This window comes from Triticum aestivum, chromosome 7D (assembly GCF_018294505.1).
Source record: "Triticum aestivum cultivar Chinese Spring chromosome 7D, IWGSC CS RefSeq v2.1, whole genome shotgun sequence".
Lineage (NCBI taxonomy): Eukaryota > Viridiplantae > Streptophyta > Magnoliopsida > Poales > Poaceae > Triticum > Triticum aestivum.
Window position 1 is genome coordinate 313406789 of NC_057814.1, and position 21618 is coordinate 313428406.

At 50.3% G+C, this 21618-nt stretch overlaps 1 pseudogene; it reads left to right on the plus strand.

Moving 5' to 3' along the window:
* Positions 1-563: 563 nt before the first annotated feature.
* Positions 564-21618, plus strand: part of LOC123171088 (O-fucosyltransferase 9-like) — a 32517-nt pseudogene continuing 11462 nt past the window's right edge.

Here is a 21618-nt window from a genome sequence, read left to right on the forward strand (position 1 = left end):
ATCACATGAACCTCGCGAGGTGCACCTTGCATAGATATCTCAGCTCCTCGGGAGCCATCCTAGTGAGGCCGCCCCTCAGGGAGGTCCTGGTGTCGTCCACCTCGCGAGGGTCTTGGGTTGTTGTTGCTGAAGCTGGGCCGTACCGGGCCATCGATGGAGCCACGCCATGGGCCGCAGGCAGGCAAGTCTGGGCACCCCCGTTCCCAAGACACCGACAGTAGCCCCCGGGCCTAAGGCGCGCTCGAACTTGGCTTCGAGGCGAAGCCAAAGGGCAAGGGCGGAGCGCTGTGGGCCCCAACCGCCTGCGGCGTTGGTCGACGCGTGGCGATTGATGGGACGTGGGCGCCTCCGCTTCCCCATGCTGCCTCGGCAACCGTTCGACTTGACGAGACTCTGCTGCATGCAAAGAAAAATCATCATTTCATGCGATCGTGGAAGCCGGCGGTTGGCCTCCTCTTGGCTATAAATTAGGGGAGGGACGAAGCCCTCTTTGCTTCATCTCCTTCTTCTCGTCGCCCGCTCTTTCTTCTTCCTTTCTGCCTCGCCGTCTTGCTATAGTATCCATGGCGCCGATTAGGAGGTTTTCCGCGGCGGAAAAAGGGAAGGCCCCCCGCGAGGAGCCTGAACTGCTCCCACCGAAGAAAAGGTCCAGGCGTCCTCACGACGCCGGGGAGAGGCGGGAAGTAACGCGGCCCTGGTACGAACGGTCACCACCTGGTTTCCCGCTCCCCCTGTACGCCCAGGCGCAAGGCTCGGGAGAGGACGGCGGTGCCCCGCGCAGCGCGAGCCACGGCCGCGGTGACCAGGCTGGTGCCGTTCGGCCGGCCGGCCTGCGAACCCACGCCGAAGGCTCCTCGCGTGAATTCGTGATGTGGGCGGCGATGCCACCGCGCACTTGGATCCGGTTTCCACGGTTCTTCGCCAAGGAGATGCCGCCGAGGGGGCCGCTCGAGCTGTGGCTGCAGCACGTCGGGTGCTGCAGTCTGGCGGGGGCGGAGGTCGAGGTGGTCTCCCTGGGGAAGATCTTCATGACCCGAGGATGGGGCGAGGTCGCCCGTGCTTGCCGCGCGGAGGGGGCCCTCGCCATTCATTTCGAGTATGATGGCGCCTCTGAAGGAAATATGCCCTAGAGGCAATAATAAAGTATTATATATTTCCTTATATCATGATAAATGTTTATTATTCATGCTAGAATTGTATTAACCGGAAACATAATACATGTGTGAATACATAGACAAACAGAGTGTCACTAGTATGCCTCTACTTGACTAGCTCGTTAATCAAAGATGGTTATGTTTCCTAGCCATAGACATGAGTTGTCATTTGATTAGCGGGATCACCTCATTAGGAGAATGACATGATTGACTTGACCCATTTCGTTAGCTTAGCACCCGATCATTTAGTATGTTGCTATTGCTTTCTTCATGACTTATACATGTTCCTATAACTATGAGATTATGCAACTCCCGTTTATCGGAGGAACACTTTGTGTGCTACCAAACATCACAACGTAACTGGGTGATTATAAAGGTGCTCTACAGGTGTCTCCAAAGGTACTTGTTGGGTTGGCGTATTTCGAGATTAGGATTTGTCACTCCGATTGTCGAAGAGGTATCTTTGGGCCCACTCGGTAATGCACATCACTATAAGCCTTGCAAGCATTGTGACTAATGAGTTAGTTGCGGGATGATGTATTACGGAACAAGTAAAGAGACTTGCCGGTAACGACATTGAACTAGGTATCGAGATACCGACGATCGAATCTCGGGCAAGTAACATACCGATGACAAAGGGAACAACATATGTTGTTATGCGGTCTGACCGATAAAGATCTTCGTAGAATATGTGGGAGCCAATATGGGCATCCAGGTCCCGCTATTGGTTATTGACCAGAGAGGTGTCTCGGTCATGTCTACATAGTTCTCGAACCCAAAGGGTCCGCACGCTTAAAGTTACGATGACAGTTGTATTATGAGTTTATATGTTTTGATGTACCGAAGGTTGTTCGGAGTCCCGGATGTGATCACGGACATGACGAGGAGTCTCGAAATGGTCGAGACGTAAAGATTGATATATTGGACGACTATATTCGGACACCGGAAGTGTTCCGGAGAAGTTTCGGATTAAACCGGAGTGCCGGAGGGTTACCGGAACCCCTCGGGGAAGTATTGGGCCTTGGTGGGCCTTGAGGGGAGAGAGAGGGCAGCAGCCATGAGGTGGCGCGCCCCCTCCCAAGGGGAGTCCTAGTTGGACTAGGAGAGGGGGGCGCAGCCCCCTTTCCCTCTCCCTCTCCCTCTCTTTCCTTCCCCCCTTCTTTTCCTAGTAGGACTAGGAAAGGGGAGTCCTACTCCTACTAGGAGGAGGACTCCCCCTCTCTCCTTGGCGCGCCTAGGGCAGCCGGCCTCCCCCTTGCTCCTTTATATACGGGGGCAGGGGGCACCTGAGAACACACTTGATATACGATATTTTAGCCGTGTGCGGTGCCCCCCTCCACCAGATTACACCTCGATAATACCGTCGCGGAGCTTAGGCGAAGCCCTGCGTCGGTGGAACATCATCATCGTCACCACGCCGTCGTGCTGACGAAACTCTCCCTCAACACTCGGCTGGATCGGAGTTCGAGGGACGTCATCGAGCTGAACGTGTGTAGAACTTCGGAGGTGCCGTGCGTTCGGTACTTGATCGGTCGGATCGTGAAGACGTACGACTACATCAACCGCGTTGTGATAACGCTTCCGCTGTCGGTCTACGAGGGTACGTGGACAACACTCTCCCCTCTCGTTGCTATGCATCACCATGATCTTGCGTGTGCGTAGGAATTTTTTTGAAATTACTACGTTCCCCAACAGTGGCATCCGAGCCTGGTTTTATGCGTTGATGCTATGCACGAGTAGAACACAAGTGAGTTGTGGGCGATATAAGTCATACTGCTTACCAGCATGTCATACTTTGGTTCAGCGGTATTGTGAGATGAAGCGGCCCGGACCGACATTACGCGTACGCTTACGCGAGACTGGTTTCACCGTTGCGAGCACTCGTTGCTTAAAGGTGACCGGCGGGTGTCTGTCTCTCTCACTTTAGTTGAACCGAGTGTGGCTACGCCCGGTCCTTGCGAAGGTTAAAACAGCACCAACTTGACAAACTATCGTTGTGGTTTTGATGCGTAGGTAAGAACGGTTCTTGCTAAGCCCGTAGCAGCCACGTAAAACTTGCAACAACAAAGTAGAGGACGTCTAACTTGTTTTTGCAGGGCATGTTGTGATGTGATATGGTCAAGACATGATGTGATATAATTTGTTGTATGAGATGATCATGTTTTGTAACCGAGTTATCGGCAACTGGCAGGAGCCATATGGTTGTCGCTTTATTGTATGAGATGCTATCACCATGTAATAGTTTTACTTTATCACTAAGCGGTAGCGATAGTCGTAAAAGCAATTATTTGGCGAGACGACAACGATACTACGATGGAGATCAAGGTGTCGCGCCGGTGACGATGGTGATCATGACGGTGCTTCGGAGATGGAGATCACGAGCACGGTGCTTCGGAGATGGAGATCACAAGCACAAGATGATGATGGCCATATCATATCACTTATATTGATTGCATGTGATGTTAATCCTTTATGCATCTTATCTTGCTTTGATTGACGGTAGCATTATAAGATGATCTCTCACTAAAATTTCAAGATAAAAGTGTTCTCCCTGAGTATGCACCGTTGCAAAAGTTCTTCGTGCTGAGACACCACGTGTTAATCGGGTGTGATAGGCTCTACGTTCAAATACAACGGGTGCAAAACAGTTGCACACGCGGAATACTCAGGTTAAACTTGACGAGCCTAGCATATACAGATATGGCCTCGGAACACAGAGACCGAAAGGTCGAGCGTGAATCATATAGTAGATATGATCAACATAGTGATGTTCACCATTGAAACTACTCCATCTCACGTGTTAATCGGACATGGTTTAGTTGCTTTGGATCACGTAATCACTTAGATGATTAGAGGGATGTCTATCTAAGTGGGAGTTCTTAAGTAATATGATTAATTGAACTTAAATTTATCATGAACTTAGTCCTGATAGTATTTTGCAAATTATGTTATAGATCAATAGCTCGCGTTGTTGCTTCCCTGTGTTTATTTTTGATATGTTCCTAGAGAAAAAATTATGTTGAAAGATGTTAGTAGCAAAGATGCGGATTGGATCCGTGATCTGAGGATTATCCTCATTGCTGCACAGAAAAATTATGTCCTTGATGCACCGCTAGGTGACAGACCTATTGCAGGAGCAGATGCAGACGTTATGAACGTTTGGCTAGCTCAATATGATGACTACTTGATAGTTTAGTGCACCATGCTTAACGGCTTAGAATCGGGACTTCAAAGACGTTTTGAACGTCATGGACCATATGAGATGTTCCAGGAGTTGAAGTTAATATTTCAAGCAAATACCCGAGTTGAGAGATATGAAGTCTCCAACAAGTTCTATAGCTAAAAGATGGAGGAGAATCGCTCAACTAGTGAGCATGTGCTCAGATTGTCTGGGTACTACAATCGCTTGAATCAAGTGGGAGTTAATCTTCCAGATAAAATAGTGATTGACAGAATTCTCTAGTCACCATCACCAAGTTAGTAGAACTTCGTGATGAACTATAGTATGTAAGGGATGACGAAAGTAATTCCCGAGATCTTCGCGATGCTGAAATCGACGAAGGTAGAAATCAAGAAAGAGCATCAAGTGTTGATGGTTAACAGACCACTAGTTTCAAGAAAAGGGCAAAGGGATAGAAGGGGAACTTCAAAAGAACGGCAAGCAAGTTGCTACTCAAGTGAAGAAGCCCAAGTCTGTACCTAAGCCTGAGACTAAGTGCTTCTACTGCAAAGGGACTGGTCACTGGAAGCGGAACTACCCCAACTATTTGGTGGATAAGAAGGATGGCAAAGTGAACAAAGGTATATTGGATATACATGTTATTGATGTGTACTTTACTAGTGTTTATAGCAACCCCTCGGTATTTGATACTGGTTCAGTTGCTAAGAGTAGTAACTCGAAACGGGAGTTGCAGAATAAACAGAGACTAGTAAAAGGCGAGGTGACGATGTGTGTTGGAAGTAGTTCCAAGATTGATATGATCATCATCGCACACTCCCTGTACTTTCGGGATTAGTGTTGAAACTAAATAAGTGTTATTTGGTGTTTGCGTTGAGCATGAATATGATTTGATCATGTTTATTGCAATACGGTTATTCATTTAAGTTAGAGAACAATTGTTGTTCTGTTTACATGAATAAAAAACCTTCTATGGTCATACACACCAACGAAAATGGTTTGTTGGATCTCGATCGTAGTGATACACATATTCATAATATTGAAGCCAAAAGATGCAAAGTTAATAATGATAGTGCAACTTATTTGTGGCACTGCCGTTTAGGTCATATTGGTGTAAAGCGCATGAAGAAACTCCATACTGATGGGATTTTGGAATCAATTGATTATGAATCACTTGATGCTTGCGAACCATGCCTCATGGGCAAGATGACTAAAACGCCGTTCTCCGGTACTATGGAGAGAGCAATAGATTTGTTGGAAGTCATACATACAGATGTATGTGGTCCAATGAATATTGAGGCTCGTGGCGGATATCGTTATTTTCTCACCTTCACAGATGATTTGAGCAGATATGGGTATATCTACTTAATGAAACATAAGTCTGAAACATTTGAAAAGTTCATATAATTTCAGAGTGAAGTGGAAAATCATCGTAACAAGAAAATAAAGTTTCTACGATCTGATCGTAGCGAAGAGTATTTGAGTTACGAGTTTGGCCTTCAGTTAAAACAATGTGAAATAGTTTCACTACTCACGCCACCTCGAACACCACATCATAATGGTGTGTCCGAACGTCATAAACGTACTTTATTGGATATAGTGCAATCTATGATGTCTCTTACCACTATCGTTTTGGGGTTATGCATTAGAGACAGCTACATTCACGTTAAATAGGGCACCATCAAAATCCGATGAGACGACGCCTTATGAACTGTGGTTTGGCAAGAAACCAAAGTTGTCGTTTCTTAAAGTTTGGGGTTGCGATGCTTATGTGAAAAAGTTTCATCCTGATAAGTTCAAACCCAAGTCGGAGAAATGTGTCTTCATAGGATACCCAAAGGAGACAGTTGGGTACACCTTCTATCACAGATCCGAAGGCAAGACATTCGTTGCTAAGAATGGATCCTTTCTAGAGAAGGAGTTTCTCTTGAAAGAAGTGAGCGGGAGGAAAGTAGAACTTGATGAGGTAACTGTACCTGCTCCCTTATTGGAAAGTAGTTCATCACAGAAATCTGTTCCTGTGACTCCTACACCAATTAGTGAGGAAGTTAATGATGATGATCATGTAACTTCAGATCAAGTTACTACCAAACCTCGTAGGTAAACCAGAGTAAGATCCGCACCAGAGTGGTACGGTAATCCTGTTCTGGAGGTTATGTTACTAGACCATGACGAACCTACGAACTATGAAGAAGCGATGGTGAGCCCAGATTCCGCAAAATGGCTTGAGGCCATGAAATCTGAGATGAGATCCATGTATGAGAACAAAGTGTGGACTTTGGTTGACTTGCCCGATGATCGGCAAGCAATTGAGAATAAATGGATCGTCAAGAGGAAGACGGACGCTGATAGTAGTGTTACTATCTACAAAGCTAGAATTGTCGCAAAAGGTTTTTCGACAAGTTCAAGGTGTTGACTACGATGAGAGTTTCTCACTCGTATCTATGCTTAAGTCTGTCTGAATCATGTTAGCAATTGCCGCATTTTATGAAATATGGCAAATGGATAAACAAAACTGCATTCCTTAATGGATTTATTAAAGAAGAGTTGTATATGATGCAACCAGAAGGTTTTGTCAATCCTAAAGGTGCTAACAAAATATGCAAGCTCCAGCGATCCATCTATGGACTGGTGCAAGCATCTCGGAGTTGGAATATACACTTTGATAAGTTGATCAAAGGATATAGTTTTATACAGACTTGCGGTGAAGCCTGTATTTACAAGAAAGTGAGTGGGAGCACTACAACATTTCTGATAAGTATATGTGAATGACATATTGTTGATCGGAAATAATGTAGAATTATTCTGCAAAGCATAAAGGAGTGTTTGAAAGGAGTTTTTCAAAGAAAGACCTCGGTGAAGCTGCTTACATATTGAGCATCAAGATCTATAGAGATAGATCAAGACGCTTGATAAGTTTTTCAATGAGTACATACCTTAACAAGATTTTGAAGTAGTTCAAAATAGAACAGTCAAAGAAAGAGTTTCTTGCCTGTGTTACAAGGTGTGAAATTGAGTAAGACTCAAAGCCCGACCACGGCAGAAGATAGAAAGAGAATGAAAGTCATTCCCTATGCCTTGGCCATAGGTTCTATAAAGTATGCCATGCTGTGTACCAGATCTATTGTATACCCTACACTGATTTTGGCAAGGGAGTACAATAGTGATCTAGGAGTAGATCACTGGACAGCGGTCAAAATTATCCTTAGTGGAATAAGGAAATGTTTCTCGATTATGGAAGTGACAAAAGGTTCGTCGTAAAGGGTTACGTCGATGCAAGTTTTGACACTAAATCTAGATGACTCTAAGTCTCGGTCTAGATACATATTGAAAGTGGGAGCAATTAGCTAGAGTAGCTCCGTGCAGAGCATTGTAGACATAGAAATTTGCAAAATACTTACGGATCTGAATGTGACAGACCCGTTGACTAAAATTATCTCACAATCAAAACATGATCACACCTTAGTACTCTTTGGGTGTTAATCACATAGCGATGTGAACTAGATTATTGACTCTAGTAAACCCTTTGAGTGTTGGTCACATAGAGATGTGAACTATGGGTGTTAATCACATGGTGATGTGAATTATTGATGTTAAATCACATGGCGATGTGAACTAGATTATTGACTCTAGTGCAAGTGGGAGACTGAAGGAAATATGCCCTAGAGGCAATAATAAAGTATTATATATTTCCTTATATCATGATAAATGTTTATTATTCATGCTAGAATTGTATTAACCGGAAACATAATACATGTGTGAATACATAGACAAACAGAGTGTCACTAGTATGCCTCTACTTGACTAGCTCGTTAATCAAAGATGGTTATGTTTCCTAGCCATAGACATGAGTTGTCATTTGATTAACGGGATCACCTCATTAGGAGAATGACGTGATTGACTTGACCCATTCGTTAGCTTAGCACCCGATCGTTTAGTATGTTGCTATTGCTTTCTTCATGACTTATACATGTTCCTATGACTATGAGATTATGCAACTCCCGTTTACCGGAGGAACACTTTGTGTGCTACCAAACGTCACAACGTAACTGGGTGATTATAAAGGTGCTCTACAGGTGTCTCCGAAAGGTACTTGTTGGGTTGGCGTATTTCGAGATTAGGATTTGTCACTCCGATTGTCGGAGAGGTATCTCTGGGCCCACTCGGTAATGCACATCACTATAAGCCTTGCAAGCATTGTGACTAATGAGTTAGTTGCGGGATGATGTATTACGGAACGAGTAAAGAGACTTGCCGGTAACGAGATTGAACTAGGTATCGAGATACCGACGATCGAATCTCGGGCAAGTAACATACCGATGACAAAGGGAACAACGTATGTTGTTATGCGGTCTGACCGATAAAGATCTTCGTAGAATATGTGGGAGCCAATATGGGCATCCAGGTCCCGCTATTGGTTATTGACCAGAGAGGTGTCTCGGTCATGTCTACATAGTTCTCGAACCCAAAGGGTCCGCACGCTTAAAGTTACAATGACAGTTATATTATGAGTTTATATGTTTTGATGTACCGAAGGTTTTTCGGAGTCCCGGATGTGATCACGGACATGACGAGGAGTCTCGAAATGGTCGAGACGTAAAGATTGATATATTGGACGACTATATTCGGACACCGGAAGTGTTCCGGAGAAGTTTCGGATTAAACCGGAGTGCCGGAGGGTTACCGGAACCCCCCGGGGAAGTATTGGGCCTTGGTGGGCCTTGAGGGGAGAGAGAGGGCAGCAGCCATGAGGTGGCGCGCCCCCTCCCAAGGGGAGTCCTAGTTGGACTAGGAGAGGGGGCGCAGCCCCCTTTCCCTCTCCCTCTCCCTCTCTTTCCTTCCCCCCTTCTTTTCCTAGTAGGACTAGGAAACGGGAGTCCTACTCCTACTAGGAGGAGGACTCCCCCTCTCTCCTTGGCGCGCCTAGGGCAGCCGGCCTCCCCCTTGCTCCTTTATATACGGGGGCAGGGTGGCACCTGAGAACACACTTGATATACGATATTTTAGCTGTGTGCGGTGCCCCCCCCACCAGATTACACCTCGATAATACCGTCGTGGAGCTTAGGTGAAGCCCTGCGTCGGTGGAACCTCATCATCGTCACCACGCCGTCGTGCTGACGAAACTCTCCCTCAACACTCGGCTGGATCGGAGTTCGAGGGACGTCATCGAGCTGAACGTGTGTAGAACTTCGGAGGTGCCATGCGTTCGGTACTTGATCGGTCGGATCGTGAAGACGTACGACTACATCAATCGCGTTGTGATAACGCTTTCGCTGTCGATCTACGAGGGTACGTGGACAACACTCTCCCCTCTCGTTGCTATGCATCACCATGATCTTGCGTGTGCGTAGGAATTTTTTTGAAATTACTACGTTACCCGACAGCCTCCACGTTGTTCTTCAAGGTTTTCGACAAGGAAGGTTGTCGCCTAGAGTGCTACCCCGGAGGAAGCCGCCGGCAGGGCGCAGCAGCAGACGTTGAGCCCGCTCCCGGTCCTGCCGCTGGCTTCTCCAGCAGCAGCAATGACTCCTGGGAGTCCAGCGACTCTCCCGAGCCTAGCCAGTCCCCGGAGTCAAGCGACGACAGCTATGTGCCTCTAAGCTCTCGCTGCGCCCGGAGCACAGCTGCGGCATCCGCTTGGCGTCATTGATGACCTGGATGGGGTTGGCGTCGGCCTCTCGCGGCCCACTATTGATGATGGTATCGACGGTGATGCCCGTAGTTAGGGCTCCTTGAGGATTTTCTTCTTTTGTTCCATGCGAGGAATCGAGACAAGACCCCATGGTGGTATGTAAAGAACCGGTAATACTTTTGCTTCAATTATTGTTCCTGTTATAATGTTGCGGCCGCACGTCTTGCTTCGGCATTGTCCCCCCTTTTCGTCCTCGCGGTAGCTTAGCGCTCTACGCCGGCAGGTCCCAGTCCCCAGGCAAGCTCCAGCCGTCGCTGGTATGCCAGGTCGCGATGCCATGGTCAAGGCTAGGAGGCGAGCGGCCCAAGGTCCGGTAAGAGCTCCTGAGGCGAGATGCTCAAGAGGTCCCCTTTGGCGTGCAAGCAACTTCCTGACGGCTGGAAAGGAAGGCGGCATTGCCGGAGCAAGGCTGCAAGAGTCGAAACTCCAGACAGTGGCGTCACGTTAACATGAACAGGTGACTTATCTTAACGAGCGAGAGGCAATTCCTTGCGTAGCGCCCGATTTGAGTTTCAGCGGTGGTGCCCCCAAGCAGGCTTATGCCAACCTCCCCATTCCTCGCTCATCTAAGTGCTCTACGTCCTCGGGTCCCGACCCTCGAGCGAAGCTCTGCCGCCGCTGGTATGCCAGGTCACGATGTCGTGGTCAAGGCCAGGGGTGAGGGCTGAAGAGTTAGTAGGAGCTCCCAAGACGCGATGCTCGGGAACCCCCCCTTTAACGTGCAAGCGAATCGCGTGAAAAGGGGGCAGCTGGCGGGGCCACCCGTAGCCAAACTCTGGAGATTCCTGTGGGTTAGCCCGAGGGGAGATCATAACTTAAAATCGCGTTTGCTGCCCTGCCTCTGATCTTTCCGTAAGAAGACAAAGGCACTGAGGATCTGGTGAGGTGACGTGCGCGGGACGGGCCGCGAGCCAGAGCTCGATCTCTCAGGTTTATCAGCGTTGCAGGGATGGACCCGAGCACAAGCGTCGTGCCAGCATGTGTAGCCCCCATTGCGGGATGAGCAGGAGGCCGGCCAGCAACGCGGGAGGCCGCGAAGGGCGACAGCCAAGCAAGTGACAACATAAATCAGCTTCTGGGAGGAGGTAAAGCTAGTTCAGATAGATGCAAGAACGATACATGCCGCAGGGACAGACCCACGCGGCCTGGGGATGATGCAGCCCAAGGGGCGCCCCCAACAGAGCGACTGGAAGATGCAAGAAAGATACATGCCGCAGGGACAAGCCCATGCGGTCTGGGGATAATGCAGCCCGAGGAGCGCCCCCAACAGAATAAACCGAAAATGTCACCTGGCACCATTGCTGAAGAGATGTTGAAGTAGCTGGAGACGCATGCTGAAGGGCTGCTCCTCACGAGCCGCCTGGGTCCTCAACCTCGGGAGGCTCATGAAGAACCTCGCCATCTCCTCCAGGACCGCGTGGCGCCTGGCCTCCTGAGCCGCCATGATGCTTTGTAGGCGGCGCTGGAAGGTAACAGCCGCACTCGGCAGGCCGAAGGGCATGCGAACATAGCTGTGAGGTGGACCCTCACACCAGCCAATGCGCGAAGGCGAGAAGCGCTCCTGGGATGCGGCTCTGTTGAGCCCTGGAATGTTGACGCAGACGCGCAGCTCATTGTCCTCGCCAGGACAAGGGGCCGTTCCTGGTGGTAGGCCGCGGTCACCGTGCATGGCTCTCACCTCCTGAAGCTCCTCGGTTGCCTTGTGGATGAACTCCTGAGCACCTGGCACCCCGTGCCTTGTGCCCTCGTGAGGGAAGCGTGCGATGAAGCATGCCTCCATGTGGTGCCCGAGCGCCTCCCTCGTGATGTCAGCTAAGTCAGAGGCCCTCCTAAAGAGAGCCCCCAAGCCCAGCCTGAGGAGGGCGCCAAGCGCGCCTTCCTATGTGAGGGAGGGAGGCGCCCCATCCGTGGGCGCGGGTCCTAAGGTGGTGCGGCTGGAGACACCACTCTCCTGAGGCTCTTGGCGGAGCAGCTGCTTCTTCTTCTTGGGGACAGCCTCAGGAGGGTAGATGGCACCTTCGTGGTCTGGATCTTCGATCGCTGCAGCCTGGTAGGCGTGCTCGAGGGAGCACACTACATCCTTCTCCTAGCAGGCGATCGTGATGATGTCGCGGTTCCCTGGCATCTTGAGGACGTTGTAGCCATGGGGGGTCACCGCCATGAACTTGGCCAGGGCCGGATATCCTAGGATGGCATTGTACGGAAGGCGGATGTGGGCGACGTCGAAGTCGATGAGCTCGGTGCGGTAGTTGTCGCGTTGGCCGAAGGTGACGGGGAGGCGGATCTGCCCTATTGGAGTGGTGGAGCCGTCGGTCACTCCTGAGAAGGGCTTAGTGTGCTGCAGCTGATCATATGGCACTTGGAGGCGGTCGAACATGTCGATGGAAAGAACATTGAGCCCCGCACCGCCATCGATGAGGGTCTTGGTGACAAGGACATTGCTGATAATGGGCGAGCAGAGCATCGGGAGGGCGCCGGCAGTCGCCGCGCACTTGAGTTGGTCGGACGAGCTGAAGGTGATGATGCACTTGGACCACCTGAGTGGATGCATGGCCTCGAGCCTGGGGAGGGCCGCGTTCACTTCACGAGCGAACTGCTTGAAGATGCGCTGGGAGGCTGGGGCCTGAGCGCCACCCAAGATGCAGGCGATGGCGCGAGGCTCCTGGAAGACCCAGCCCCCTCGTCCTGGTGGTGGTCGTCGTTCCTTCTTCGTGGTGGTGGCAGCGGAGGGAGGCCGACATTGCCCTAAGGATGGTCCTCACGAGGCTGGTCTCTCCAGGCGCCCTCGCGAGGCTGGCCTTGCCAGCGGTCCTCACGAGGTTGGTCGCGCCACTCCTGGCGGGAACCGCGGTCATCCCAACGTCCTCCACTTCTGCCTCCTCCGCGGCCGTAGCCTCGATCATTGTGCTCGGGGCATCGACCTAGGCGCCCATCGCGAATGGACCTGAGATCCTGACAGTCATTGGTGTTGTGGTTGTGTATGTTGTGGAAGACGCAGAATGGACGGCTGCCCTTGGACGATTCTGGGTGGTCGCAGCCGCGCTTCATTTCTGGTTCAGCCGCGAGCACGGCAGCCCCCTTGCGCTTCACGTCCTTGGCCTTGGCCTTCTTGTCTTCTGGGTCGGCCGCTGGGAGTTCAAGGAGGGAGAGGCGCCCTTCCTCAGCTCTCGCGCACTTGGTTGCCATGTTGAACATCTCCAGAGCCGCGCACATGTCCTCATGGATGGCGGGCTCCTCCTTCAACTTGACATCGCGGACGCCATCGGAGAACACCGAGATGATGGCTTCGTCCGAAGCCTTGGGGATCTTGAGGCGAACGCTGTTGAAGAACTGGATGTACTTCTGCAGGGTCTCCCCTGGCTGTTGCTTGATGCGCCGCATGTCACCCGCGGCAGGCGGGCGGTCGCGCGTGCCCTGGAAGTTGGCAACGAAACACTCGCGCATCTCGCCCCAGGAGGAGATCGATCCCGCGGGCAGATTCAGGAGCCACGAGCACGCGCCGTCCTTGAGGGCCATGGGAAACCAGTTTGACATCACCTTTTCGTCGCCGCTGGCCGCCTCGATGCTCAGCTCATAGAGCTGCAGGAACTCCGCAGGGTCGGGGGCGCCATCGTAGCGTGGAGGCAGGTTGGGCTTGAACTTGCCCGGCCAGACGACGCTGCGTAGCTCAGGGGTGAAGGAGCGGCAGCCCGCTGTGGTCACTGGAGCCCGTCGTGGAGGTGGAGCCTGACTTTGGTGCTCACGCGCCACCACTGCAGGCGGCGCGTGGTCTTGACGTGGTGGTGGAGGGAGCACTGGAGCACCTTCTTGCGACCGTTGGACCTCCGGGCAGCTTTCTTCTTCGTGTGCGGGCACCCTGCGCGGTGGGTCACGCCATGGGGCCGCGCATCTTGGACCGAGGGCGACGTCCTGATGGGAAGGTGGCGGAGGCGCTCCATGGGCTACGTCGCCCGCAGCAGGCGGCGGGCGAGGTAACGAGAGGGATAGTGCACGCAAGCCCCCAGCCGTGCTGACTAGCTCGGCGATGCGGTCCAGCCAGTCTTCATAGAGGTCGTCGACTGGGCGGTAGCGCAGGAGCTCACGTGCCATGAGCAAAGCAGCCTGCGCATTCGTCGGGCCGTGATGAGCGTCGGACGACGAGCCGGCCGGAGTCAGCGACGGGGTGGCGGTGCGTCCGTCCCGCCGCACGGAGGGGTGCAGCGACGAAGCTTGCTGCTCGTGCCCCGCCGGGCCGGAGGCGGCGTTGGCGGCGGGTGATGGAGAACGACGGGGAGGCCCGCCGACAGGCGTCGTCTGGGCAGCGCGAGCGGCGAGAGCGGCTCGACGCTCAGCACGGGCTCGACGAGCATCAGCCATGGAAACAGTGGAGCAGCGGTGAGTCGATCGACGGAAGAGAGACTTCGACGCACCCCTACCTAGCGCACCAAATGTCGGATTCAAAGTTCCGCAGACCCTTGAGAGATCAAACTCTGGGGTGCGTGCGAAGAACTCCCTCTTCCTAGTTTGTCTGCTCAACGAATCCATAGCCTAACTCGACGAACCCAAGGGACAAGGGACACGGCAGATTATCCTGGTTCGGGCCACCTTGCGGTGTAATACCCTACTCTAGCTTTGTGGTGGATTGCCTCGTGGGGCAGAGGATGAACTAGTACAGTGGATGAACAGCCTCAGGACGTGAGGTGTTCTTGAGCTCGATGAGCTGGTGAGGTGGTTTGGGAGGAATCGATCCGTCCTCCTCTATGGTGGTGGCTAAGTCCTATTTATAGTGGCCTTGGTCCTCTTCCCAAATGTAGGCGGAAAGGGATCCTACAACGGCCAGATTTGAAGGGGGACAACTAGTGCAAGCTATCTTGACAAAAGTAGAATTCACCTGCAAAAGGCTCTGGTGGTGACGCCGTAGTGGGCTCCGCGATGACCTCCGTCCTGTCGTCCTGGCGGTCTTGGTCTTGTTGCACCGATATGGAAACCTTTAGCTGATTCCTCGGGACCCTGCGCCTGCGCTTGCCTCCTTAGAACCAAAGAGGAAACTGGTACACTGCGCTCGCTGGCGCCCGCCTAGCCTTGGTCGTCATGGCTCACGTCACATGAACCTCGCGAGGTGTACCTTGCATAGATATCTCTGCTCCTCGGGAGCCAGCCTAGTGAGGCCGCCCCTCAGGGAGGTCCTGGTGTTGTCCGCCTCGCGAGGCTTGGCCCCTCGCGAGGGTCATGGGGTTGTTGTTGCTGAAGGTGGGCCTTACCGGGCCGTCGACGGAGCCACGCCATGGGCCGCAGGCAGGCAAGTCTGGGCACCCCCGTTCCCAGGACACCGACAATGCTTCTCAATCTTTTTGCTAGCCTTCATTTGCACTAAGTATGATCACTACTTGTGCATCCAAAATCCTTTAAACCAGTTTTGCCATATGAGTCCAGCATACCTACGTATATACGGTATTCTTTTGCCGTTCTAAGCAAATTTGTATGTGCCATCTCTAATTTTCAAAGTAAATTTCTCTTTTGTGTGCTCGTATCACTCATGAAACAGTAGGGGTGGCTAATATATTTCCATGCTGGATGTGTTATTCTCAAGATGAGTGTTTATTCACTTGTCATTGCACTAGAGTACGGCAAAGGTATTTGGGATGCCCGGTCCCGAAATGAAAATGAATTTACTTTATGTTGTCAAATAATAAATTCCTTGCAAAGTGTTGGTATGGAAGGCACCCGTGGATACGGCTAGCCATGGAAAGTGAAAGTATGGTTGAAAAAGGAATAAACTTTATTTTTTGTTTGGGAACCGCCTATGATATATCTAGCATGGAATGTATTGGGAACTACTCGGTCGTTTTCGTTGACAGGAAAAGCATACCTCCCAAAGTGTTTTTATCTATCTTTTTTTCTTTAAGCTTTGGCACCTCTACAAATCCCTACTTCCCTCTATGAATGGCCTTTCTTTTACTTTATGCAGTTTTTATTTTTACTTGAGTCTCCATCTTCTCTTATAAAGCACCAACTAAGGGTCACTATGATCGTACTTGAGCATTGGGTGTAGCTAATATGCGAGTGTGTTTCATGAATGGATCAATGATTGAGCATAATGGGCTAGGGATAACTTGCTTTAGTGTTGATATTTTGAAAGACATGGTTGCTTGTTGATATGCTTGAGTATTTAAGTCCTTGTGTCAAAACTAGAATATTGCTTTGAACCATATAAAAGTCCAAATGTCCATGCTACAAAGAAAAAATATGTGATGAACATGTTAGGCAACATTCCACATCAAAAATTCTGTTTTTATCATTTACCTACTCGAGGACGAGTAAGAATTAAGCTTGGGGATGCTGATACGTCTCCAACGTATCTATAAATTTTTAGTGTTCCATGTTGTTATTATCATTCTTGGATGTTTTACAATCATTTTATATCATTTTTTGGTACTAACCTATTGACATAGTGCCCAGTGCCAGTTGCTGTTTTCTGCATGTTTTTTTTACATCACAGGAAATCAACACCAAACGGACTCCAAACGCAGAGAAACTTTTTGTGGATTTTTTTTGGACAAGAAGACATCAGTGGGCCAAAGAAGTACTGAAGAGGGACCCCGAGGTGAGCACAAGACACCAGGACATAGTGCCTAGTGCTAGTTGTTGTTTTTTGCTTCCTTTTTACATCGCAGGAAATCAATATCAAACGGAGTCTAAATGCAACGAAACTTTTCGTGGAATTTTTATGGACCAGAAGACACCCAATGGGCCGGAGAAGCTCCTCGGGGGTGCCCCGAGGGGGCACAACCCACCAGGGTGCGCCTGGGCCCCCAGGCGCGCCCAGGTGGGTTGTGCCCACCTCGGTGGCCTCCCGCACCGCCTCTTTGCACTATAAATGCCCCAATATTCCAGAAACCCTAGGGGAGTCGACAAAAATCAATTCTAGCTGCCGCAAGTTCCAGAACCACCAGATCCAATCTAGACGCCATCACGGAGGGGTTCATCATCCTCATTGGGGTGTGACGCACCCGATTCAATCGTACACTAATCAGGGACTCACGGGAAGATATCACAACACAACTCTAAACACAAATGAAAGTAATACAAGTTTCATATTACAAGCCAGGGGCCTCGAGGGCTCGAATACATAGCTCGATACATAAGCGAGTCAGCGGAAGCAACAATATATGAGTACAGACATAAGTTAAACAAGTTTTTCCTTAAGAAGGCTAGCACAATCATCAACGATCGAAGAGGCAAGGCCTCCTACCTGGGACCTCCTAACTACTCCTGGTCGTCGGCGGGCTCCATGTAGTAGGTACCCTCGGGGTGGTAGTAGTAGTCGACTGGGGTGGCATCTAGCTCCAGGGATCCACCATCTGGTTGCAACAACCAGAAAGAAGAAAGAAGGGGGAAAAGGGGGAGCAAAGCAACCGTGAGTACTCATCCAAAGTACTCGCAAGCATCAGATCTATACTAAGTATGCATTGGTATCAAATGGAAGGGTTGTATCTGTGGACTGAACTACAGAATGCCAGAATAGAGGGGAATCGAGGGGAATCGGACGAGGGCCTCACCATAGAGGCACACGGAGGCCGTCGACAGCTTAGGAGCGCAGAGGACGGATCGGGGTGGCAGAGCTGCGGTGGTCCGAGGAGGACGATGACGGTGTTCCGGCGCTGCAGTGCTCCCCGTCTCCAACGGGTTGCACCAGTGGACGAGGCGGTCCACGGCGAGGCAGACAGGAACGGTGAAGCCGCGCGAAGGGCGCGGTGGCCGCGAGAACAAGCTCGGTCATGGCCATGGTGGTGTTCGGCGAAGGGGATCTAAGGAGGGGAACGAGCGCGTGGGCGAGAGAGAGAGAGCGAGGGGAGTGGAGTGGATGAGAGCGGACGAGGGAATCGAGGGGCGAGGGGGTCCTTATCCCCTCCTGGCGTCAACGCCGGCGAGGTGGTTGGGGCGGGACGAGCCCCTGTAGCGACTGGTCGGAGGAACAGAGCAATCAACCGGGGTGGGGGTTGGGCTGGCTGGGTCGGTCTGTTGGGCTAGGCCTAGTGGGAGTCAGGGGGTTTCTTTTTCTTTTGCTTCTTTTCTTTTTCCATTTTCTTTTAGCTAGGAAATGTATTTTGTACAATGTGGGACTTGGCCAGATAAATACCTTGCATTTACCAGCACTGACACAAAAAGTTTGGGAGGCTTTCGAGTTTCTTTGAAATTTTCATAAATGGAAAGGCATTTAAATGATTGTTGAAGCCACTGTTATATTCACAAAAGGGGATTTAAACACTTTACATAAGTGTTGGGTCACCACCATAATTAGTTATGGAATATTTGCCACACTTTGAACATTTTATTTTGCATGTTTGAGAAACTTGAATTTTGGACTTTAATTTGAATTTGAATTTGAATTATGATTTGGATAAAGTGAGGATTAGCAACAGTAATGTGATGACATGGCACCATTAATGAGGGATTACTATAGCTTAATTATCCGGGCGTCACAATTCTCCTTTACTACAAGAAATCTCGTCACGAGATTTTAGGAGGTAGAAGGAGACAAAACGGGGTATTCATCTCGAAGATGATCCTCGCGTTCCCAAGTGGCTTCATCTTTAGAATGATTTGACCACTGAACTTTAAGAAAGTTGATCGTCCTCAGATGGGTGCGACGTTCAACTTGAACAAGAACGCGGATCAGATGCTCTCTGTAAGAGAGATCATCATGCAGGGATTGAGCTTTATAAGCCATGGGGTTATTGCAATAAAACTTGCGACTCACGACATCGGTCATGGCATTAGCCTTGCCAGGGATATAAGGAATACCATTGTCATAGTCTGTAATTGTTTCGATATGCCGCTGTAGACGGAGATCCAGATCTAGCTGAGTAAACAATTACTTCATACTTTGATGATCGGTGAAGGTCTTGCAACGATTACCAAGAAGGAAATGCCGCCGCAACTTTAGTGCAAATTTTAACGACAGCAAGTTCAAGGTCATGGACTGGGTAGTTCTTTTGGAAAGACATGTTGGAATTCAGAAATGACTGGAGCATTTTCAATTCTCACAAGAGGAGAAGCGTTTAACGCATTCAAGGAATAAATCTGTGCTTCGACATTTCGAACAAGATGAGCATGGTAGCTTACTATCACACTTGAAGAATGTAGTAGATGGACGGTTTTAGTGGCGCAAATGATAGAAGTGGTATGTGATTTCAACCATTCCATTCCCAGAATGAGGTCAACATAGGAAGACTTCAAAACAATGGGGGAAATGTGGAATGCCAACCCAATTTCAACGGGGACATTGGGACTAAGCCTGGTGGTTCGATATTGGCCTGCGGAATGCAGCTTGGAATGTTGGTCTAGTGATGGCGGTTCCAATAGGTAAGGAACGCCTATGGTTGTCCCACCATTGAGAAGCGGGACCTTTTAGGTAGTAAGCCACGAAGGTGACATAGTTAGTAGGGGCTACAACAGCAGACTCCAACTCGAGTCACGGAGCCAATCATCAGCATCAATTAGTGGCTGAGTTGAGCTGCAGTAGATGACAGGGTTGAGACGTGCAAAGTCTTGCAGAGCCACTGGGGCTGGTTGTTGATTCATATTGGGGCGCGGGAAAAGCCATGACCCCTTCCATGAACTGGCGATTCAGCATCAAACTGTTGTATCATTTCGGCCATGTATTCTGATGGCCATGACCAGCGGATCTAACCATCCCGCTTAAATGCAACAGGGGTAGTTTAGCAAGGGGTGGAGCAAGTGTATGGAGTCATTCAAGATGTAACTTGAATAGTGAGCAAAGGCGCAGTATGTACAAAGCAGTAGTCATTGAAGACATACTGATATATATAGAGCCAATTATACGCTGCTTGTATGAGTTCGGACAAGAGAAACATCCTAGACATACTAGGAGGCACGCATGCACGCAATGGAGGGATACAACAATGGGACATAGCAAAGGCTACATCAACATCGGGGAAAACCTCTGGGGCAAGGGGGTTATCAAGTGACGACGCAGGGTGCCCTCGATGAAAGGATCCTACGGTCAGTGAACATTGTAAAGCAGATCATACCCTGAATTCAAAAAAGGCGTATAACGAATCTCCGGGTGGATGTGATCACGAGATCCTATTGTTAGAGTTAGCAAATCATTTAACCCGAATAGAAGAGACTTCAGAGTCCCAGAGTATAGACGAGGAGTAAAAGATCCTAATACCACCCAATGGTGACGTGGGCCCGTAAGCCACACAGCCATGTTAGTAAAACAGTTTTTCAAAGACTAGACTCAACTTCGGCCAAGGAGTTGGACAGGGGATTCCTACAGGCAGTCGGCTCTGATACCAACTTGTGACGCACCCGATTCCATCGTACACTAATCATACACGCAAACGTGTATGATCCAGATCAGGGACTCACGGGAAGATATCACAACACAACTCTAAACACAAATGAAAGTCATACAAGCTTCATATTACAAGCCAGGGGCCTCGAGGGCTCGAATACATAGCTCGATACATAAGCGAGTCAACGGAAGCAACAATATCTGAGTACAGACATAAGTTAAACAAGTTTTGCCTTAAGAAGGCTAGCACAAACATCAACGATCGAAGAGGCAAGGCCTCCTGCCTGGGACCTCCTAACTACTCCTGGCCGTCGGCGGGCTCCATGTAGTAGTAGGCACCCTCGGGGTGGTAGTAGTAGTCAACTGGGGTGGCATCTAGCTCCAGGAATCCACCATCTGGTTGCAACAACCAGAAAGAAGAAAGAAGGGGGGAAGGGGAGCAAAGCAACCGTGAGTACTCATCCAAAGTACTCGCAAGCATCAGATCTATACTAAGTATGCATTGGTATCAAATGGAAGGGTTGTATCTGTGGACTGAACTGCAGAATGCCAGAATAGATGGGAATCGAGGGGAATCGGACGAGGGCCTCACCATAGAGGCACACGGAGGCCGTCGACAGCTTAGGAGCGCAGAGGACGGATCGGGGTGGCAGAGCTGCGGTGGTCCGAGGAGGACGATGACGGTGTTCCGGCGCTGCAGTGCTCCCCGTCTCCAACGGGTTGCACCAGTGGACGAGGCGGTCCACGGCGAGGCAGACGGGCATGGTGAAGCCGCGCGAAGGGCGCGGTGGCCGCGAGAACAAGCTCGGTCATGGCCATGGTGGTGTTCGGCGAAGGGGATCTGAGGAGGGGAACGAGCGCGTGGGCGAGAGAGAGAGAGCGAGGGGAGTGGAGTGGATGAGAGCGGACAAGGGAATCGAGGGGGCGGGGGGGTCCTTATCCCCTCCTGGCATCGACGCCGGCGAGGTGGCTGGGGCGGGACGAGCCCCTGTAGCGACTGGTCGGAGGAACAGAGCGATCGACCGGGGTGGGGATTGGGCTGGCTGGGTCGGTCTGTTGGGCTAGGCCCATTGGGAGTCAGGGGGGTTTCTTTTTCTTTTGCTTCTTTTCTTTTTCCATTTTCTTTTAGCTAGGAAATGTATTTTGTACAATGTGGGACTTGGCCAGATAAATACCTTGCATTTACCAGCACTGACACAAAAAGTTTGGGAGGCTTTTGAGTTTCTTTGAAATTTTCATAAATGGAAAGGCATTTAAATGATTGTTGAAGCCACTGTTATATTCACAAAAG